Here is a 20,619-nt window from a genome sequence, read left to right on the forward strand (position 1 = left end):
TTTACGGCACGAATAATATCTAAATTTGACGTCAACAGTTAAAACAAGCTTAACTAATGGCAACGAATACCGAACTATAAAGCATACGTGACATACTATATGAAAGATATAAGCTAGCTATCAATACATGAAACTAGAAGAATAAAATAATATTGAACGAACTGGTAATCACTAAATTTAATCTCAATACACAAACAGTAGTACAGGGCTTCATCTAATCCCTAGACTTGGGTTTAGTTACACATAACAATATGAATGAAGGAAAAAACGAAATTAAAAGAAGAGATAATCATCGCAAAACCGTAGTCCAGCAGTGGTGTCGTCTTCTCCCAATTCGGTTTGCCCAAGCTTCAATTCCGGGCGCTAACTCGAGTTTCTCCTCCCCCAAGATCTGATTTTCTGGATATTCTGGAACGCTTTGTTTCCCCTTGTATATATAGAGGTTTGGTTAGGGCAGTGTTTGATTTCGAATGGAATTCGAAGTCGGTCGCAAGAGTTTCGGTTTCGATCCAAAAAGAAAATCCAACTAGAAAATCCAATCCCAAAAGATGGGTATTGTTTTCCAAGATAACCAAGGAGTCTAAGTGCCAATCAGGTAGTCCGGGTTGTATAGGATAGACATTAGATTCAGTGGCTCGATTGGTTCGGATATTTGATTTGTATTGCCGGAATTAGAGGGAATGTTTTCTTTTGTTCGTGAGAAGGATGGAAACTAAAGGACTTATCTAGTGGTCCAGGTAGCTAAGTTCATAGCCAACAAATGACTTGGTGGGTGCGGCTTTTGAGGTGTGAGTATCGGATATGATATTAGTTGGGTGCACATGCGCCTCTATTAATTGATCTTTAGTTCTTAGGCCAACTTAACTTGGGCCCATGTATTCTACAATCCACGCCTCACCTGTTGGCTCATATTGGATCAAACAGACCCAAGCTTTCGGTCATGAACAATCACATGGATTGGAAGCTTCCACCTTGGTCACGTGCCCACTTAAGTTTTGTCTTTATGTGCATTCCGAATATTCATAGTTATAGCCTTGCTTCCCTGTTACTGATCAGATGCTAATCTAAAGTACCGAGTCCAAATTCTCATTAGCAAACAACAAGGCCAAATCCAATGCACTCAAATAATATCTTGACCAACACTGGGTACCTCCACTGAACTAGATCAACGTACACACACTAATATCTTCGAATCTCGACAATTTCAACACTTTTAATCAAGTTAACTCCAATCCTGCAAAATCACTAAAAACACACTAACTAAATCAAACAAATAAAATAAACGGACTAACTAATATAAAATTGAGCATAAATATATAACATTTATGCGCTTATCAAATACCCCCAAACCTATATTTTGCTAGTCCTCGAGCAAAACTAAAATTAAACTAATCAGAAAAACAAAAATCCTAACTCACTTTCGTAGGAATCACGATTACACTTAGCATATGTAACAAGCCTTTAAACCCCTAGGTTACCCCTAGTGGACGAGTTTAGTCTCGTGAGGGTTTTCAGAAACGGTACCCACAAATATTAACATGGCATAACCAATGGTGATATAATTTTCTCAGAGATAAAAGAACTTTGTCTCCCACTGATAAACAAGTTCAAAAATTAGCAATTATCACAGTTTACATCATCATCACCAAGACTCATCACTACTTCCAAAGATAGAAAAGATTTACAACTACTCCAAACCAAAGTGTGTGTGTGTTTAGTCAAACTGATACGGTCTCTTATCCAAGTAACGGAATTCCTAACTTACTATCCAAAGAAGATATCAACCTCAATCCTCACCATTCATACACTCACGAGAAAGTCTCTCTCTCAGATAAGTTTCAATTTTACCTCTGTATGCAGGGAAATGAGTAAAATAGTAGGGCATCCCACATACTTAGCCAGAAAGACGGACATATGAAATTTCAAAAACAAATTAGTCTCATGAAAAGAATATCAATCACATGTGAAGTGTCGGGTCCTTCACTTTAGCATCCTCTCACCTATTCTGCACTTCATATCATACTTTTGTGATAAGTCTGGGTATTAAGACGGGGCTTAGGATAGGCTGACAAGAAAAAGGTAAAAAGGAATAAAAAATTTCTGAGAATAAACTAAAGACCATCTTGTACTCCTTGGAAAAATTTCTTCACTTTGTAAATCACATTACTTGACTTTCTCACTACTTCTGCTCAATGATTTCTCTTTCTTTCTTTTTTTTTTTTTTTTTTTTTTATATATATTTTTTTCTTTTTATTCTTTTTCTATTGTATCACTTTGAGCAAAAGGAATGATTTTCTTCATTTGACTTTAGTAAATTTTCCCTTTAGAATCTTCTTCTTCTAACTTTCTCTTTAGTCCTTTAGAAATCCTCAGAAATATGGGTAAGGCTAATAATATGGGTTTACACTCCTTATTTAGAGTTAGGTTAAGGATAGTTGGTTTAAGAAGAAAAGGCTTAATATCTAAGGCTCAAAAGGGTTAACATGATGATCCTACTAGGTGGTATAAATAAAGGCTAATTGGCTTACTACTTGACTTATCAATATGATATTCTGCTTCGAATAGACTACAAGACCTAATGGCTATCTCCCCAGTTGATGTCACTTCGTGATCGACCAAAACAAGAAAAAAATGAGACTATACAACGAATTTAAGCACAGAAGAATGAATGAGTCAACTTGGACTCTGAATTTACGTAAAGACTCTCCAAGAAATTCAAAGGCTCAAGTCTCATGGGTTAAGTCTCTATATTCCTTTTCTAGTTCACTAGGAGATTAAATTACTCTTCAATTTGACATGTATCAGGTGGCTAATATTGCATATTCCACTTTGGCTTAAACTTTCATCAACAAAATCTATTTCTAGAGGTAGAAAATAGTCTAAAAGCAACAATAACTTCAAAAGTGACTCTTAACTTCATAGATTCCTTGAAAATCAATGGCTTTAGACATTTTTTTTTTTTTAATTTCATCTCATCATAGAAAATCACCATTAATCATACCATGTTGGACATATTTATTTTTCGCTAAACAAACATTTTGTTCCCACCCCCAAACTTCTTATAGACATTGTCCTCAATGTTAACATAGATGCGTAATTTAAAAGATAACAACATGGACAAGTAAAAGTATATAAAGAAAGAGGTTACCAAGAGCTTCCAAAAACGAAAAATAATATCTTTGAGTCACCTGTAGAAATTAGTACCTCACAAAAGATATAACAATGATAATATAAAAGAGGACCAAGTTACTACAATGACTAAAATGTGTCACGTGTCTCATCCCATGGAGTTACACGTCTCCAAAAAGGCGGAGAAAAGGTGCTAGAGTGGAATGCATGATACACGTGCACAAAAGACTCAACAAAAATAAAAACATGGGTTGCCTCCCATAAGCGCTTCTGCTTAACGCCTCTAGCGTATTTAATGCTTCGCACACCCAATTCTTAGATTAGCACTTTGTCTACCAACGAAACATAAAATGAATGCCCCAAAATTCAAAAAAAAAAACGACAGAGTCTCCTCTGTATTTTCGACATTTCATAAATATAACACCTGTCATAACCTGAAAATCACAATAATATGCTTCTCATTGGTTAACCCAAATGGAGACTAGGGGCTAGAATGAAGTATTTGGGAACAATGCGAAGTGACTCTTACAAAAGAAAACAAAACCTAAACTACTAAAATACAACAAGCATACTCATTCAGTCATGATAAATAGGATCAATAAGATCCACCTCTTCCACGTCCTTATTAGCAAAACCATCAAGATACTGTTTCAAGCATTCACCATTAACCTTAAACACATGACCATCCATAGGATCCTCTATCTCAACAGCACCATGAGAAAAAACAGTTTTAACAATGAAAGGACCAGTCCACCTAGAACGTAACTTACCAGGAAAAAGACGCAATGTCAGCGAAGAATAGATTTATCATGAAAAATCTTAGTCCGCTCTTTGTAAATCTTGGCATTCTCATATGCCTCATTCCTTAACTTAGCTAACTCATTCAATTGGAGCTTACGTTGTGAACCTGCTCTACACATGTCAAAGTTAAAAGTTTTAATGGCCCAAAAAGCACGATGTTCTAATTCCACAGGCAAATGACATGCCTTCCCAAACACAAGCCTATAAGGAGACATACCAATGGGAGTCTTATAAGCAGTCCTATAAGCCCAAAGGGAATCATTAAGACGTTGAGACCAATCCTTACGGTCGCACTGCCGTCTTTTCTAAAATCCGTTTAATTTCCCTATTAGATACTTCAACTTGGCCACTAGTTTGGGGATGGTATGGGGTAGCAAGTTTATGAGTAATAGAGTACTTTTTCATTAAAGATTCAAACACATGATTCGTAAAATGAGTACCATTATCACTTATAATTGCACGAGGAGTACCAAAATGAGAAAATATATTATATTTCAAAAAGTTAACTACAACCTTGTGATCATTCGTTTTACATGGCACCGCCTCAACCTATTTAGAAACATAATCTACCGCGACGAGGATATAAAGATAACCAAAGGAAGGAGGAAAAGGACCCATGAAGTCTATACCCCACACATCAAAAAGCAACAACCAAAATAGGGGAGAGAGGCATCATGTTCCTATGGGAAATATTACCCGTACGCTGGCATCGATCACATCCTAAACAAAACTCATGTGCATCTCTAAAGAGAGTAGGCCAATAAAAACCGCACTGCAAAACCTTAGCAGCCGTCTTCCTAGGACCAAAGTGACCACCACATGCATGGTCATGGCAAAAGGAGAGAATACTACGAAACTCACTCTCAGGAACACATCTCCTAACAATCTGATCAGGGCATGACTTAAACAAGTATGGGTCATCCTTAAAAAAACTTAACCCTCAAAGAAGAAACTTAGATTTATCTTGTTTTCTCCAATGAGAAGGAAACTGACCTATAACAAGATAATTAACAATATCTGCATACCAAGGCAACTGGGAGACAACAAAAAGTTGCTCATCAGGGAAGGACTCATTCAAAGGCAAAAGACTAGTAGAAGACTCTATTATAAGCCTAGACAAGTGGTCATCGACCACGTTCTCTGTACCCTTTTTATCCCTAATCTCAATGTCAAACTCTTGTAATAAGATGACCCAACGAATAAGACGCTCTTTAGCATCCTTTTTAGAAAGAAGATACTTCAAAGCCGAATGATCGATAAGAAACACGACAACCTTAGACCCTATGAGATAAAACCTAAACTTGTCTAAAGCAAACACAACAGCTAACAACTCCTTCTCGGTTGTAGTGTAATTCATTTGGGCATCATTAAGAGTTCGACTCGCATAATAAATTACATGGGGCAACTTATCAAACCGTTGACCTAAAATAGCCCCAATAGCATAGTCAGACGCATCACACATTAACTCAAAAGGTACATTCCAATTAGGTGGTTGTATGATAGGAGTGGTAGTCAATAAATGCTTAAGCTTCTCAAAAGCTTTCAAACAATCATCATCAAAGACAAAATCGACGTCCTTACCAAGTAAATTGCATAAGGGACGAGAAATCTTGCTAAAGTCCTTAATGAATCGCCTATAAAATCCAGCATGACCTAAAAAAGACCTAATATCTTTCACTGTCTTAGGTGGTGGAAGACTAGAAATGACATCAATCTTAGCCTTATCGACCTCAATTCCTTTAGCATAAACAATATGACCAAGAACAATACCCTGTTGAACCATAAAATGACATTTCTCCCAATTCAACACAAGATTCTTCTCCTTACACCTAATTAACACTAATTCCAAATGGTGCAAACCATCATCAAAAGAATCACCAAATACGGAGAAATCATCCATAAACACCTCAAGAAACCTTTCTACCATGTCAGAAAAAATGCTAAGCATGCATCTCTGGAAGGTACCGGGTGTATTACATAACCCAAATGGCATACGACGGTAGGCAAAAGTTCCAAAAGGACAAGTAAATGTAGTCTTTTCTTGATCCTCAGGTGTAATATATATTTGGTAATAACCGAAATAACCATTGAGAAAACAATAATACTTATGACCGGCTAACCGTTCAAGCATCTGGTCAATAAAAGGAAGAGGAAAGTGGTCTTTCCTAGTGGCTAGATTCAACTTACGATAGTCAATGCAAAAACGCCACCCAGTAGTCATACAGGTAGGAACTAACTCGCCATTCGCATTTTTAACTACCGTAATACCAGACTTCTTAGGGACAACCTGAACTGGACTCACCCATTGACTATCAGAGATGGGATAAATGATACCCGCATCTAACAACTTGAGAACCTCGGCTCTCACTACCTTTCTCATGTTAGGATTAAGCAGTCTCTGGAATTCACGGGTTGGTTTAGCATTCTCCTCTAGATGAATATGATGCATACAATTAGTAGGGCTGATCCCATGAATATTGGCAATAGTCCACTGATAAGAGCCCAAAAATGTAGTTTTAACCCTTTAACCATCATACTTTTAGACCAATTATGTGAGTAATAATTAAGAGTTAGTACTGATTACGTGTTTTTATGTATTTCAGGCTTCAAAGTCCATTATGTGCAGAAATGTGCCACTTTAGCGAGATAAAGGAGCAAAGGTCGGTTGCTAAGGAGTTCTGTGATTAAAGGCTAAGATTCAAGAAGAGAAAGCCTTTCTAAAGCCTGGTCAAAAGCTGAAAAGTCGACGCGGGCAGAAATAGCACACAAAGTCAGCAGAATTTCCAAAGGCCGTATCTTTGGACTCAGACCTCAGAATTGGGCCTACCTTATGTCAAAACGACCGGCTCGGAAAGAGATTTCCAATGGTTTAAGCCTTGACCCAATCAAAGGAGCAGAAGTGGACGAAAAGTCTGTTGAAGTCAACTGCAGCTGAAGAGGCCTTTTTAGACTGAAAGAATTGGGTTTTGGGCCTGATTCTCTGGCCCAAAACATGGCTCCAAGCCCATGCACGATTTTTGGATCTGGAAGTATAAAAACAAGAGCTTGACTCTTTGTTAAGGGTAGCTAGTTAGACCTAAAACTATATAGAATTCTAGATCTAGTTTTCAGTAGAGTAATTAAGTTTAAGTTCCATTTTCAATTCTTGTTTTAGATTAAGTCTTTGAATCATTGTTCTTAATTGATTAGATAAATAAAATAGTTATTTTGTCAATTTCAATTTTTGTCATTTCAATTTATAGATCTAGTTCTAATTCTTGTTGATTATCATTTCGTAGTTTAAGTAGATTGAAACATTGTTAGTTAAATTAGTTAAGTTAGAATTTTAATATGATGAGTAGTTATAATTCAATGGGAAATGATGGGTTGATGACTAAAGGCTAAAACCTCCATTAGAGGGGTTGATGAAGCTTTGATGAAAACTTAGTGGTATAGTGTAGTAGCGTTTGTTGTAGAATCTATTCCACTCTAGAAGGTCGTGACTCTCCATGAGAATGGGTGGACGACCTCACATGCTAGTTAGTATTTGGTAGAAATGCCATGAACACTAGGGATTAGAACTCGAAATTCTTGCCGTAAGAACGTAAGAATCGAGATACAAGAATCTATGCTAGGTTATTAAGTTGGATTCGAGGTGGATTCAATTCCCCTCTAATCCTTTATCTAGATTCAAAAACAATCATATTTCCATAGCATTCGTAGTTTAAATTCAACATAATCAATTTCATATTGTATCGTAGTATAACACCCTTCATAAAGCTCTCATTAGACTTAAGACTGATTAATTAGATTAGAAAACACTTCATGCTAGAGAACTAGGAGTGGAACGAATTTGTTACTCCACTCTATTTCAATAGAATTGAGAGTAGAAACTTTGATAAGCAATCTAGCACGTAAGATAGTTTTAGTTTACTTACGTTCTGAGTTCATCGTTCATTTCGTAGGTAAATTATCAATTTTACTTTTATCAAATGGCGCCGCTGCCATCTTAGTTGCACTTTAGCATTGTTTTCATAGTATAATTAGTCATTTTTAAGTCCCATTAAACCCACCCACCCTTGTTTGATTCATACTGTGGTTGTCCGTTTCAGCGTTGAAAACTTCCGCGACAAAATTACACCGAAGGCCTTCAAGCGCTTGCACGGAGCCACTCGCCCATAAGCTCGAACCTTTAGAGCTAACCCGCCCCCATCTTGAGCGCGACCATACTAAAACACTGTAACTTGAAATACACGGAGCGATCACGCTTTAAGCGAAAGCGCCCAGCATCTAAGCTAAATTTTTCTGATTTCTACAGTTTGTTTTGAACTTCGATTTTTTAAGTTTTTCAGTGTTCTAACTTGTTATTTACACTGAACACGCATAAACAAGACGCTATTCATAAGCGAAGCAAGGACGCTATCAGGTATTCCTTTCTTCCATACCTCGCATCTCCAGTTAGAGGTTTATACTAATATATCAAGATTGTTTGGATTGTTTTCATGTTTAGACTTAGACTTGCATGAGATTAAGGTCTGGTCGGAGAAAAACACCGAACGTAATTAACCGTCAACGTCAACAAACAAATCTATCGAGTATACCAATCACTACACCTCTAACTACTATCCCACCAACCACACCTGACATAATGGCTGAAGAAAGAGAGACTCCTCTCTCCGACTTCTACAAAGCCTTGAGCGATAGCCCTAAATCTTGAATCATTCTAGCAGACTCAGTGGGGGATTTTCGAATTCCCCCAAACATATTTAATTTGTTACCCGTTTTCCATGGTTTAGACCATGAAAAACCTTACCAACACATGCGTAGGATTGAACAAGTCCTTACAACATTCCATCATCCTACGGTTGGTGCGGAACAAATTAAACTGAGGGTATTTCCCTTCACCTTAAATTTATAAAGCAGCGTCTTGGTTAACGCCCAAAGCGCTAACTCTCAATGGACTCGTGGGCTAAACTTGTTCAAATGTTTATGGAACATTTTACCCACCCCTAAAGACGGATGAGATGCTTTCCAAGATTCATTTTTTCCGCACGTAATCCTCATGAATCATTTTCTCGAGGCTTGGAATAGTTTCACCGATCGCTTATAGAGTGTCCACACCATAACCTAGCAAAAGACACGTTAGTTCGTGCCTTTTCAAAGGACTTCAACATCACCATAAAGAAGTCCTTGACATAATGAATGGGGTAGTTTCCTAAGTAAAGGAGCCTCGAAGGCTTACAAATTTTTAGAAGAACAAACTAAACGCAAACAACAATTGGGGGTAGTGATGATATCCCCGCCCGCTAGTTCTTCTTCAACAATTAAGGCGGCCGGGTATGTTTGAGATGAAACCCGATCTAGAACTTAAAATTTTAATCGAATCTCTAACTAAAAAGGTTGAGGCTATTTCGTGCAACAAAAGCCTATCCCCGTCATGAATGTAAACTCCAACCCATGTAATTTCTGTTTGAGTCCCGAGCACCCGACTCTATTGTCCTCTCTATGAACAACAAACAATTAGAGCAAGATAATGTTTGCTCCATTAATAGCTATCCTATTCCTAATGCCCCATGGAGACAACATCCCAACTTTAGTTGGCGAAACAATCAACAAGTTACACCTCCAGGGTTTAATAACCAAAATGTTAGGCAAGCAAACAACTATAATCAAGCTCCACCTATGCAAGGACAGGGACAAGGTCGGGGAAATTATAATAATTATAACAACCAAGCGCAACCCACGACAAAGGTGTAGCACAAGGTCAGAGTAATTATAATAGTTATAATACCAATAGAGGTATCGTTCCGGTTAACAATAGTAACTATCACAACCCACCCATAAATAATCAACGTGAGATAGTTCCACAAATGCACCACCGTGACTACTACACCTACACAACCGATCGTATCGATGCCTTTATACAAAGGTTACCCAACAACTTTTCCAATCAATGACTCAATCAAACCAACAGATCTTTACAATCTATAAATCGGGGCATACAACAGTTAGCCCAAGAGAAAGCCCAACCAAAAGGCGTGTTTCCGGACAAGCGATACCAAACCCTAAAACAAAGAACACAGCCTTTGAGGTAAACGGTAATACTAGTACGAAAACTACAATCGTAGGGTGACCTAAATGCCATCACCACTCTCCGCTCGGAAGAGTGGTTGATAACAAAAGTAACTATGCCCTATAGTTACCCCATCAAGATACTCCTACACCGGATATCGAACTAGATACCCAAATAGAAACTCAAGAGCCTACCACCGTAGAGGTACCAGTTAAACCATAACCTAAGAAACGAAAAGCCAAGGTTACACATCAAGTCGAGCCATACGCTAAATATAGAGAAAAAAACCACCGTTCCTCAAAAATTAGCCATGCTAACCGGGGATACCAACTTTGAGGAGATTAGGAACGTTTTCAAAAATCTAACGATAAACCTTCCTTTTCTCCGAAGCTATTAAAAGCTACCTAATCACGCTTAAGTTTCTTAAAGAGTTGTGCACTACTAGGCGTAAGACCAACATACCTAAAGACGCTTTTTAACCGAAACAATTACCAACTTTATCCGAAAAATAATGGAATTGTTAAGTACAAGGACCCTCGGTCGCCCTACTATAAAATGCACCTTAGGAGATTCCCACACCACGACGACCCAAGTTATTAGACACGGGGCGGTGTTAACTTACTCCCATATTATTTGTATAAACAAATAGGTGTACAGAAATGCAACCTACAAAAATAACGTTGCAATTAGCGGACGGTCAATTAAGTGTCCTAAGGGTGTAGTGGAAAACGTGCTTGTTAAGGTTCGGGATTTCTATTATCCCGCTGATTTTGTTATCTTCGATACGTAAGTCGCTAACGACTCAGACCGATCATCTTAGGGCCCCTTCTTGCCACTACCAACGCCAGCTTATAAATTGCGCTGATGGTAAGATGTCCTTATCTTTTGGCTATCTTCTTGTTGAGGTAAATGTTTTAAAATGATGAAACAGCTTACCGATTTCGCCTATAGATGGGGAGGTTAGCATGATCGAGAGCTTAGCTCAAGATTATTTTAACAACACGCTTCCCAAAACAATATGTACAAATTCCTTTCTTTTGAACTTTAGATTTTGTAAATGACTCCTACTTAAAGGAAGTCAACACCATCCTTGAGTCCACACCAATTGTAGACCGCCCGGTTTGCTCCATATATCGAGTATGAAGACTTGCTACCTAAGCAAGTATTCATTATGCAAAATGAGGACCCGCATCGAAACATCAATTGATTTTCCTTCCACCGATGTCTTAAACCTCTTCCCCCGGAGTTAAAATATATTCAACTTAATCCGGATGGTAGTCATCCGGTAATTATATCTTCTCTGTTATCTAAGGATGAAGAGACACGTTTAATCCGGGTGATTAGGGAACATCCGTCTGCGATTGGTTGGTCCCTAGCCGACATTAAGGGAATTGACCCTAATGTTTGCACTCATCGTATCCATTTGGAGGATAACGCGAAGACTTCTCGCGAACCCACGGCGCTCGAACCCCCCCGCCATGAAAGAGGTGGTTAGGGAAGAAGTCTTACGATTACTCGATCGCGGTATCATATACCCAATCTCGATAGCGAATGGGTAAGCCCCATTCATGTAGTTCCTAAGAAATCGGGAGTTACCATGGTACGTAACGGGAAGGGGTGACTATGTTGTCACACAAGGTCCTATGAAATGGAGGATCCGTATTGATTACGACGTTTAAATGCTATGACACCTAAAGGATCACTTCCCTTTACCTTTTATAGATCAAATGCTCGAACGCCTAGTTGGTCATGCTTTTATTGTTTTCTCGGATGGCTACTCGTGCTATTTTCAAATTATTATTGATATTGATGACCAAGAAAAGACTACCTTCACATGTCCCTTTGAACGTATGCCTATAAACGAATGCCTTTTGGCCTTTGTAATGCTCCTAGTACTTTCCAAATGTGTATGCTTCATATATTTAGTGACATGGTAGAGCTTTTTTATGGAAGTTTTCATGGATGATTTTTCTATCTATGGAGATTCCTTCACGATCGTTTGTCTAACCTATCTAAGGTTTTGACACGGTGTGAAGAAAAGAGCCTCGCTTTTAAACCGGGAAAAGTGTCATTTCATGGTGAAAAGGGCATAGTACTAGGTCACATTGTATCTAGTGATGGCATCGAAGTAGATAAGGCCAAACTAGATAAGATAGCGACTCTACCTAAACCACGGACTATCCGTGATATTAGAACCTTTCTAGGCCATGCAGGTTAATAAGAGCCCAAAACTATAGTTTTAACCCTGTAACAGTCATACTTTTAGACCAATTATGTAAGTAATAATAAAGAGTTAACACTGATTACATGTTTTTATGCATTTCAGGCTTCAAAGTCCATTATGTGCAGAAATGTGCCACTTTAGTGAGATAAAGGAGCAAAGGTCGGTTACTAAGGAGTTCCGTGATTAAATACCAAGATTCAAGAAGACAAAGCCTTTCTAAAGCCCGGTCAAAAGCTGAAAAGTCGACGCGGGCGTAAACAAAGACACAAAGTCGTGAAACTTCAAGGCCATATCTTTGGACTCAGACCTCGGAATGGGGCCTACCTTATGTCAAAACGACCGGCTCGGAAAGAGCTTTCCAATGGTCAAAGTCTTGATCCAATCAGAGGAGCAGAAGTGGACGAAACGTCTGTTGAAGCCAACTGCAGCTGAAGAGGCCTTTTTGGACTGAAAGAATTGGGTTTTGGGCCTGATTCTCTGGCCCAAAACATGGCTCCAAGCCCATGCACGATTTTTGGATCTAAAAGTATAAAAACCAAAGCTTAACTCTTTGTTAATGGTAGATAGGGTAGTTAGAAAATAAAAGTAGCTTAGAATAGAAAGTAGCCATTAGAATAGCTTCTAGATCTAGATTTAATTGTTCTTAATTAAGTTTAGTTTCAAATCCAATTCTTGTTTTAGATTAAACTCTTAGAATTATTGTTCTTAATTAGTTTGATTAATAAAATAGCTAGTTTGTGAATTTCGATTCTTGTCATTTACATTTGTGTTAGATCTGATTTCATTTATTACTTGTTATTCAATTCTTAGTTATTAATTAGATTTTAATTATTGTTTAATTTAGATTAGTAAATTTCAATTATTTATATTATGTTTAGTTTTAATTTAATTGGAAATGATTGCGTAATGATTCTCGGCTAAACCTCCATTAGAGGGGGTTGAGAAGCCTTGATGAAAGCTTGATTCCGATTATCGTAGAGTCGTCGTAATTTCCTTTCCACTCTAGAAACGATTAGTTCACCATGAGAATGGGTTTAATCGTTCACATGCTAGTTATGAACTGGTAGAAATGCCATGTGTAATTAGGGATTAGGAAGAACCAATTGTTCTGCGAAGCAGTTCAATTCGGATTACAACGATTCGTCGTAATAGGATTAAGTCGAGTTAAGGTGGAATCAATCTCCCTCTAACTCCTTATCATCGAATCAACGTAGCATTCCCATAGTTGTTCTAATAGTCGACTAGTTGCATCTTGTGGGTAGTTGCATCGTAGTCCAGTTGCCACTTCGTAAATCTCTCATTAGACTTTAAAGTAGATTATTTATACGTAGAGAATATTTCTATGCGGAAGGACTAGGAGTGGAACGAATCACTCTACTCCACTATATCTCATAGGATTGAGAGTAGAAATCTTTGATAAAATATAAGCAAGTAAGAAAGTTTTAGTTTTACTTACGTTTTGAGTTCATCGTTCATTTCGTAGGTAAAATATCAATTTTACTTTTATCAAATGGCGCCGCTGCCATCTTAGTTTCACTTTCATATTGTTTTCGTAGTGTAAGTACTTTTCTTAAAGTCCCATTTCACCCACCCACCCTTGTTTGATTCATACTGTGGTTATCCGTCTCAGCGTCGAAAAATTTCGCGACAAATATACACCGAAGCCGACACGCTTATAAGGATCGCACTGCGCCCTATAGCTGGAATAAGAGCGACCCTCCCCATGTGGAGCGACCATTCTTAAACACTGTAACTTCAAGTTACACGGAGCGCACCAGCTTCTATCCGAAGCACCAGCGCCACTAAGCAAATTTTTCCGATTTCTACGGTTTTGTTTTTTGACTTTGATTTTTCAAGTTTTTCGGTTCTCTAACTTGTTATATACACCTAACACGCCACACAAGACGCTATTCATAAGCGAAGCAAGGGCGCAAATCGTATTCCTTTCTTCCACACCTCACATCTCCCTGTTAGAGGTTTATACTAGTATATCGAGAATTGTTTGGAGTGTTGATGTGTTTAGCTAAGTTTGGTTTTAGCCTTGTATGAGATTAAGGTCCGGCGAACAAAAACACCGAACGTAATTACACAACAACGTCAACAAACAAGTCTATCTAGTATACCACCCACTACACCTCTAGCTACTATTTCACACACATCACGACCTGATGCCCGACGAAGAAGAGACTCTCTCTCGACTTCTACAAAAGCCTTGAGCGATAGCCCCAAATATTGCATCGTTCTAGCAGACCGATTAGGGATTTCGAATCCCCCAAATATTTTAATTTGTTACCCGTTTTTCATGGATTAGACCATGAAAAACCTTATCGGCATTACGCGTAGGGATTGAACAAGTCCTAACAACATTCCACCATCCTACGGTTGGTGCGGAATAAATTAAACTAAGGGTATTCCCTTTCACCTTAGCCGATAAGGCGGCGTCTTGGTTAACTGCCCAAGCGCCTAATTCTGTGGACTCGTGGGCTAAACTTGTTCAGCTGTTTATGGAAAAACGGGTAACAAATTAAGGCCGCCGGTATGTTTGAAATTAAACACGATCCTGAGCTTAAAACTCTAATCGAATCACTCACTAAAAAGGTAGAGGCCATTTCTGTTCAGCAAAAGCCTATCCCCGTCATGAATGTAAATTCAAATCCATGTAGTTTCTGTTGGAACCCTGAGCATCCCGACTTCCACTGTCCTATAGCCTATGAACAGGCTTGTTCCATTAATAGTGAACCTAACGCACCTTGGAGACAAAATCCCAACTTCGGTTGGAGAAATAACCAACACGTCACACCTCCAGGGTACAATAATCAATATGTTAGACCAACACAAAGTTTTAATCAAGCTCCACCACGACAAGGACAGGGTCAGGGTAATTTTAATAATTATAACAACCAAGTGCAACCTCGACAAGGTCAAGCACAAAGTCAAGGTAATTATAATAATTATAATGCTAATAGAGGTATCGTTCCGGTAAATAATAACTATCAAAATCCACCCATAAATAATTCACGTGAAATAGTTCCAGTCACACCACCCGTGACTACTACACCCACACAACCGGATCATCTTGACACCTTCATACAAGTGAGCCAAAAACTTTTCCAAACCATGGCTCAATCTAACCAACAGATTCTACAATCCGTTAATAATTTAACCCAACAGTTGGCTCAAGATAAAGCCCAAACCAAAAGTGTGTTGCCAGGTCACGCAATACCTAATCCTAAAACAACAAACACAGCCTTTGAGGTAACCAATAATACTAGCAATGAATATGAAAATGTAGGTGAGCTAAAGGCCATCACCACTCTCCGTTCTGGCAGAGTGGTTGATAACAAAGTAACTATGCCTATAGTTACCCCACCAGTAGCCCCTACACCTGCTATTTTACTAGATACCGAAATAGAAACCGAAGAGCCTACCACTGTAGAGGTACCAGTTACAACACAACCTAAGAAACAGCAAGCCACGGTTAAACATCCAGGTGATACCATTGCTAAATATAGACAGAAACCACCGTTTCTACAAAAATTAACCATGTTAACTTGGGATACTAATTATGAGGAGATTAGGGACGTTTTCAAGAATCTAACTATAAACATTCCCTTCCTCGAAGATATTAAAAAGCTACCACACCATGCTAAGTTTCTTAAGGAATTGTGTACTACTAGGCGTAAGACCAATATACTAAAAGACCCCTTTTTAACAGAACAATTCCCAACTCTATTTGAACATAATGGAATTGTTAAGTACAAGGACCCTGGTCGTCCTACTGTACAATGCACCTTAGGAGATTCTTATACGACGACCGCGTTATTAGACTTGGGGGCTAGTGTTAACTTACTCCTGTTTTATTTGTATAGACAAATAGGTCTAGACGAGATGCAACCCACTAAAATGACGTTGCAATTAGCTGATCGGTCTATTAAGTATCCTAAGGGTGTCGTCAAAAATGTTCTGGTAAAAATTCAGGATTTCTACTATCCGGCTGATTTTGTCATCCTCGATACAGAAATCGTTAACGACTCTGTCCCGAACATCTTAGGGCGTCCTTTCCCTCGGCAACAGCCAATGCGCGCCATTAATTGCAGCGATGGTTCAATGTCCATGTCTTTTGGCCATCTTGTCATTGAAGTCAATGTTTTTAAAACAAAGACACAGTTACCCGATTCGTCTATGGATGGAGAGGTTAGCATGATCGAGAGCTTTGCTCGAGATTATTTCAACAACACGTTCCCTGATAATCATATGCCCAAATTTCTTTCCTTTGGAAGTTCAGACTCCAACATTTCCATCCCTACACTAGTCGATACACATATTACGGATGAGGAGGAGATAGATGACTTTCTCAAAGATGTAGAGGACTATCATAGTAACGAGGATATGACCAATCTAGATGAGCAATTCGATGAGTTTCTTAGAGCAGGTGATGATTCACCCTATCAAGAACTACTTTGCACAACATCCACCTCGACTCCCCTCCTTCCACCCTTTCAAAGGAATCTCGAGTTTGCACTCGATCCTTTTGTTTCTTCTGTGCTTCATAAGTTTTTAAATCCACCTAGTAAACAAATACTTCAGAAGACAAAAGCATTTAACACCTTCATTTTTAGACTTGAAACAGTCCCTACCTACACTATGAATGAGTTTTGTGCTAAACCCACATCCTCATTTTTTCCATGCTTTCTTTCTACAACTTACCCATATCCACCATATTCTCTACAACCATCCACTTTTACACACTTATTTACTAGAACACCCACTCATTCAAAAATGAAAAAGAAGGTGCATGCTAGGTTACGTAATAGGGTTATCCGACTTCGCTTTCATTTCACTAGGTTGCGTCATAGGAAATCTTGGTGCTTGATTGTGTTTGGATATGTTTTCTGTGATATTTATTTATGGAATGATCCACAACTATTTCGGTTGTTGATATATGATAAATTGCATGTTCATACATATGTTTAGATAAAGTCTCCAGTATCTGACTATAAACGACTCAACTTTTGTGTTTGGTGCATTTCCTTTCATTTTCATATATTGGTGAGTGCACCATTAAGGTAACCGCCCTCCCTATGGGAGTGTGTGGTACTGAAGTACCGAATCCTAAGTCCACGTTTAAACATAATTCACGTTTTCCACTCTTGCATGTTTTCTCAGATTTTTTAGTCATGTTTCTCTATGGGGTGAATTATGTCTTTCTTGTTTATTGTTTTTTTTTTTTTTAAAAAAAATTAAAAAAAAAATTAAAAAAAAAAAAAAAATATATATATATATATATATATATATATATATATATATATTAAAGAATAAACATAGTAATATAGGAAGTCTCGGGAATCTGACTTTAAAAGACCCACTGCTAAAAACAAATTTTCTAAGCTTCGTTGTAAAAAATTTGTTTGGGGGTAGGGTGTTCGTTTTTCCGTCCTAGAATGTTTATGTCCCATTACAGTTGCTTAGGCCGTTTAATTGTATTACGATTCGGGTTGACATAATCCATGAATTTAGAGTTCAATTGTTCGCATAACGTACGTCATGCACGCACTTCGAGGCATTTCCACTATCTTATATGTCATCCACGGTTAGATTAGAGTGTTTTATGGATCATTAGATTGGAAATTCTCTCCTGATCATTTCCATATCTCATTCACAAAAATCAGACCGGTAACGAAGCGGCAATTTTGATTTGAAGTTTCGCGAAAAACCGAAAAAAATCAAAAATTTCAAATTGGGCTTGGGCCCAACTCATACCAACCAGCCCACAGGCAGCCGCGACAAGGCCTTTACCTTAGCCCAACAGTCGCGGTCATCTTCTCAAAACCGCCATTAACGCCACCAAAGCTCCAAAATCCTAAAACAAAATAAAATTAAAAAGAAAACGAAATTTACCCACGCCCACAATCCAAGACCCAACCCAAATCTACTCCAACCGCGCTACCCCACAACCCCCGCCAATTTCCATCAACAAAAACAACCGGAAAATCCAAAAAATTGGTGCTGCCGCGCCACCACATCACCACCACCATCGTTCTTTTTAGTGAGGTGTCCCTCATTGCTTCCCCCTACCTTCTACAAACCTCAAACCATTTTCAAACTTCCAATGGCTCAACACCACCGAATTTTACCGGAGCAAGCTTTATCGGCGACCACTTCGCCGCTTTTACGGTGATTTAAATGATCGATAGAGACCGAATAGTTTATGGTACTCGACTGAAGCCTATTACCACGAAGACTTAGTCCGACGGTTCTACAATACGAGGGAGTTGGAGGGGACTAGGATTTTTGTAATAGTGGCGAAGAGGAGGAAGGAAGTGACTACTGGGTTGTTGGCTGAGATTCTAGGCATTTCGCCTAGAATCCATCCGATGTCACGTTGCAGGAGTCCCAATATAATGGGGTAGAACCATTGATGAACGCGGATAAGCATCGAAGGAACTACAATGCGAGATCGCGATTGTGTTCGCCGCATCCCTTAGAACCAACCACCGGCCGCAGCCCGGGATTGGTCTAACGCCCCGGGAAGGAGAAGGTCGGCGACATCGGCCCGAACTGCCTCCACATCTTATGGATACTCCAGAGCGAAGTACGAAGTTCTCAGATCTTGGAGTTTTGTTTAGCATGATTAGGGGGGTGGGGTCCGCTGTTGCACCTCTCCCCGTGGTTGATAACCAAGATCATGTCGGGTTGAGAGCAGCTCCGGCGACTGATAGGACTTACATCACCCTACACCGAAACCCTCGCATCTATAGGGAGTGTGTCCAACGAGTTTGGAGGTTGCCAGAGGATAGGGTAGAGGATGAGGAAGATGGTGGAAACGAGAATGCTGAGGAGGATGGGGGAAACGAGAATGCCTCGGAGGATGAGGAGGACTTGACTTGTTTTGATGCGGATGCCTTGGAGAGGTGTCGGTCGACGCTAACGCATGGCTGTGATTCATCGGGCATGTTAAGCCAACACTATTTTATTAGAAGACCTCCGACTCGACACAGCAACGATTCATCATAACTTTGAGATCCGCATTACCGAGAGGATGAGAGGTGGGAACAGATGAGGGCCGAGCTAGAAGCTCAGCGCCAGTTCCGGGAAGACATGCTTGCACGATTTCCACCTCACGGGGATTCTCCTTCTGAGGATACAGCATCGAGACACGAGCGCCGTCGCCGAAAGACGAATGGTGCTGGTCCATCAGGAGCCCAGGAGCCATCTCCAGACCGTGAACCCTCCGCTACCAGTACCGGAGTGGTTAGAGATAGTATCGTTTGATGTTTCTATGTTTAATTATAGTTTCATTATTGTCATTTATTTTAATGTAAGTTTTATTTTCGTAATTTGAATTTTGTAGTGAAATGTACTTCGAATGAAATTTTTAATATAATGCGGTTATTTTCATTATGCGTGGTTGTTTAATATTGATCCCACCTTCTCAAATTGTTTGGGGGTGGTTTTATCTATTCCAGCATGATTTTTATATGACCCTCGTCTTAGAATTTATTGCGGAGTCAAGGTGAAAATATGGCCGTTTAGGCATATCTATGAATAAGTATCATGGTAGGATGAAATATCGATTAAATAGGTAGATTCTATCATAAATTCAACCTAAAAGATACTAGGTTTGATTTAGAATCAAGAAAATGATTTGTTTCCGCTTTCGGTTTGGAAATTTTAGGATTTCGAAACCGCCCAGAAATACTTTTTGGCAACTTCCCGATCCGTTTTAGCAACTTAAAACCTATATAAACTTCATACATTCTACACTCACAACTCACACTACCCCTAACCTCCATCACTCACCTTTCACTCCCGCGATTCCCACGTTTCGGCTCATTTTCCGAGTTTCAGCAACTCCGAGCGCACTCGTGCTCTGCAATTTTTTTTTCTGAATTTTTGTCGAGCGCACTCGTGCCCAAGCTGAGCGCGACCCGCGCTCAAACACTGGATTTCCAAAACTTCAGAGCGCACTCGTGCCCTGACTTCCGTGCACCAGAAAAATTCTAGTTTTCTGCGGGTAGTTTTCGGATCATTCGCAGCTATTCCAAAGCGTAATTTTGAGATGACATCTCCAACATTGATACCGGAACAGTCTTTCAAAGATTTGTTCCAAAGCACTACTTATGGTGCTTGGTTTCGCGAGGCGATCATATACGTTGGCTGGGAGCCGCTTATGGTAAGACCTGATGCACTTTATTCTCCAACACTAGCATCTTATTTTTACGATAACTGTATTTTCTTTGAAAGACCAGATGGAGAACAAGTGTTCTCCATCAACATTGATAATGAACCAATGGAAATTACCAGGTTCTTGCGAGCATTTGTTCTTGGACTTGCTATGCCCGCTGAAATACAAGACCCATGGTGCTATTGGGTAGATAATATGTATGTCTACACTTACGAGTTTTTGCATGAG

General features: G+C 39.1%; 1 pseudogene; it reads right to left on the bottom strand.

Annotated features, from left to right (window-relative positions):
• Nucleotides 1-3,705: 3,705 nt before the first annotated feature.
• The window catches only part of LOC147522062 (uncharacterized), a 39,710-nt pseudogene continuing 22,796 nt past the window's right edge, over nucleotides 3,706-20,619 (bottom strand).

The sequence above is a fragment of the Coptis chinensis genome, chromosome 1 (genome assembly GCF_015680905.1).
Source record: "Coptis chinensis isolate HL-2020 chromosome 1, ASM1568090v1, whole genome shotgun sequence".
NCBI lineage: Eukaryota > Viridiplantae > Streptophyta > Magnoliopsida > Ranunculales > Ranunculaceae > Coptis > Coptis chinensis.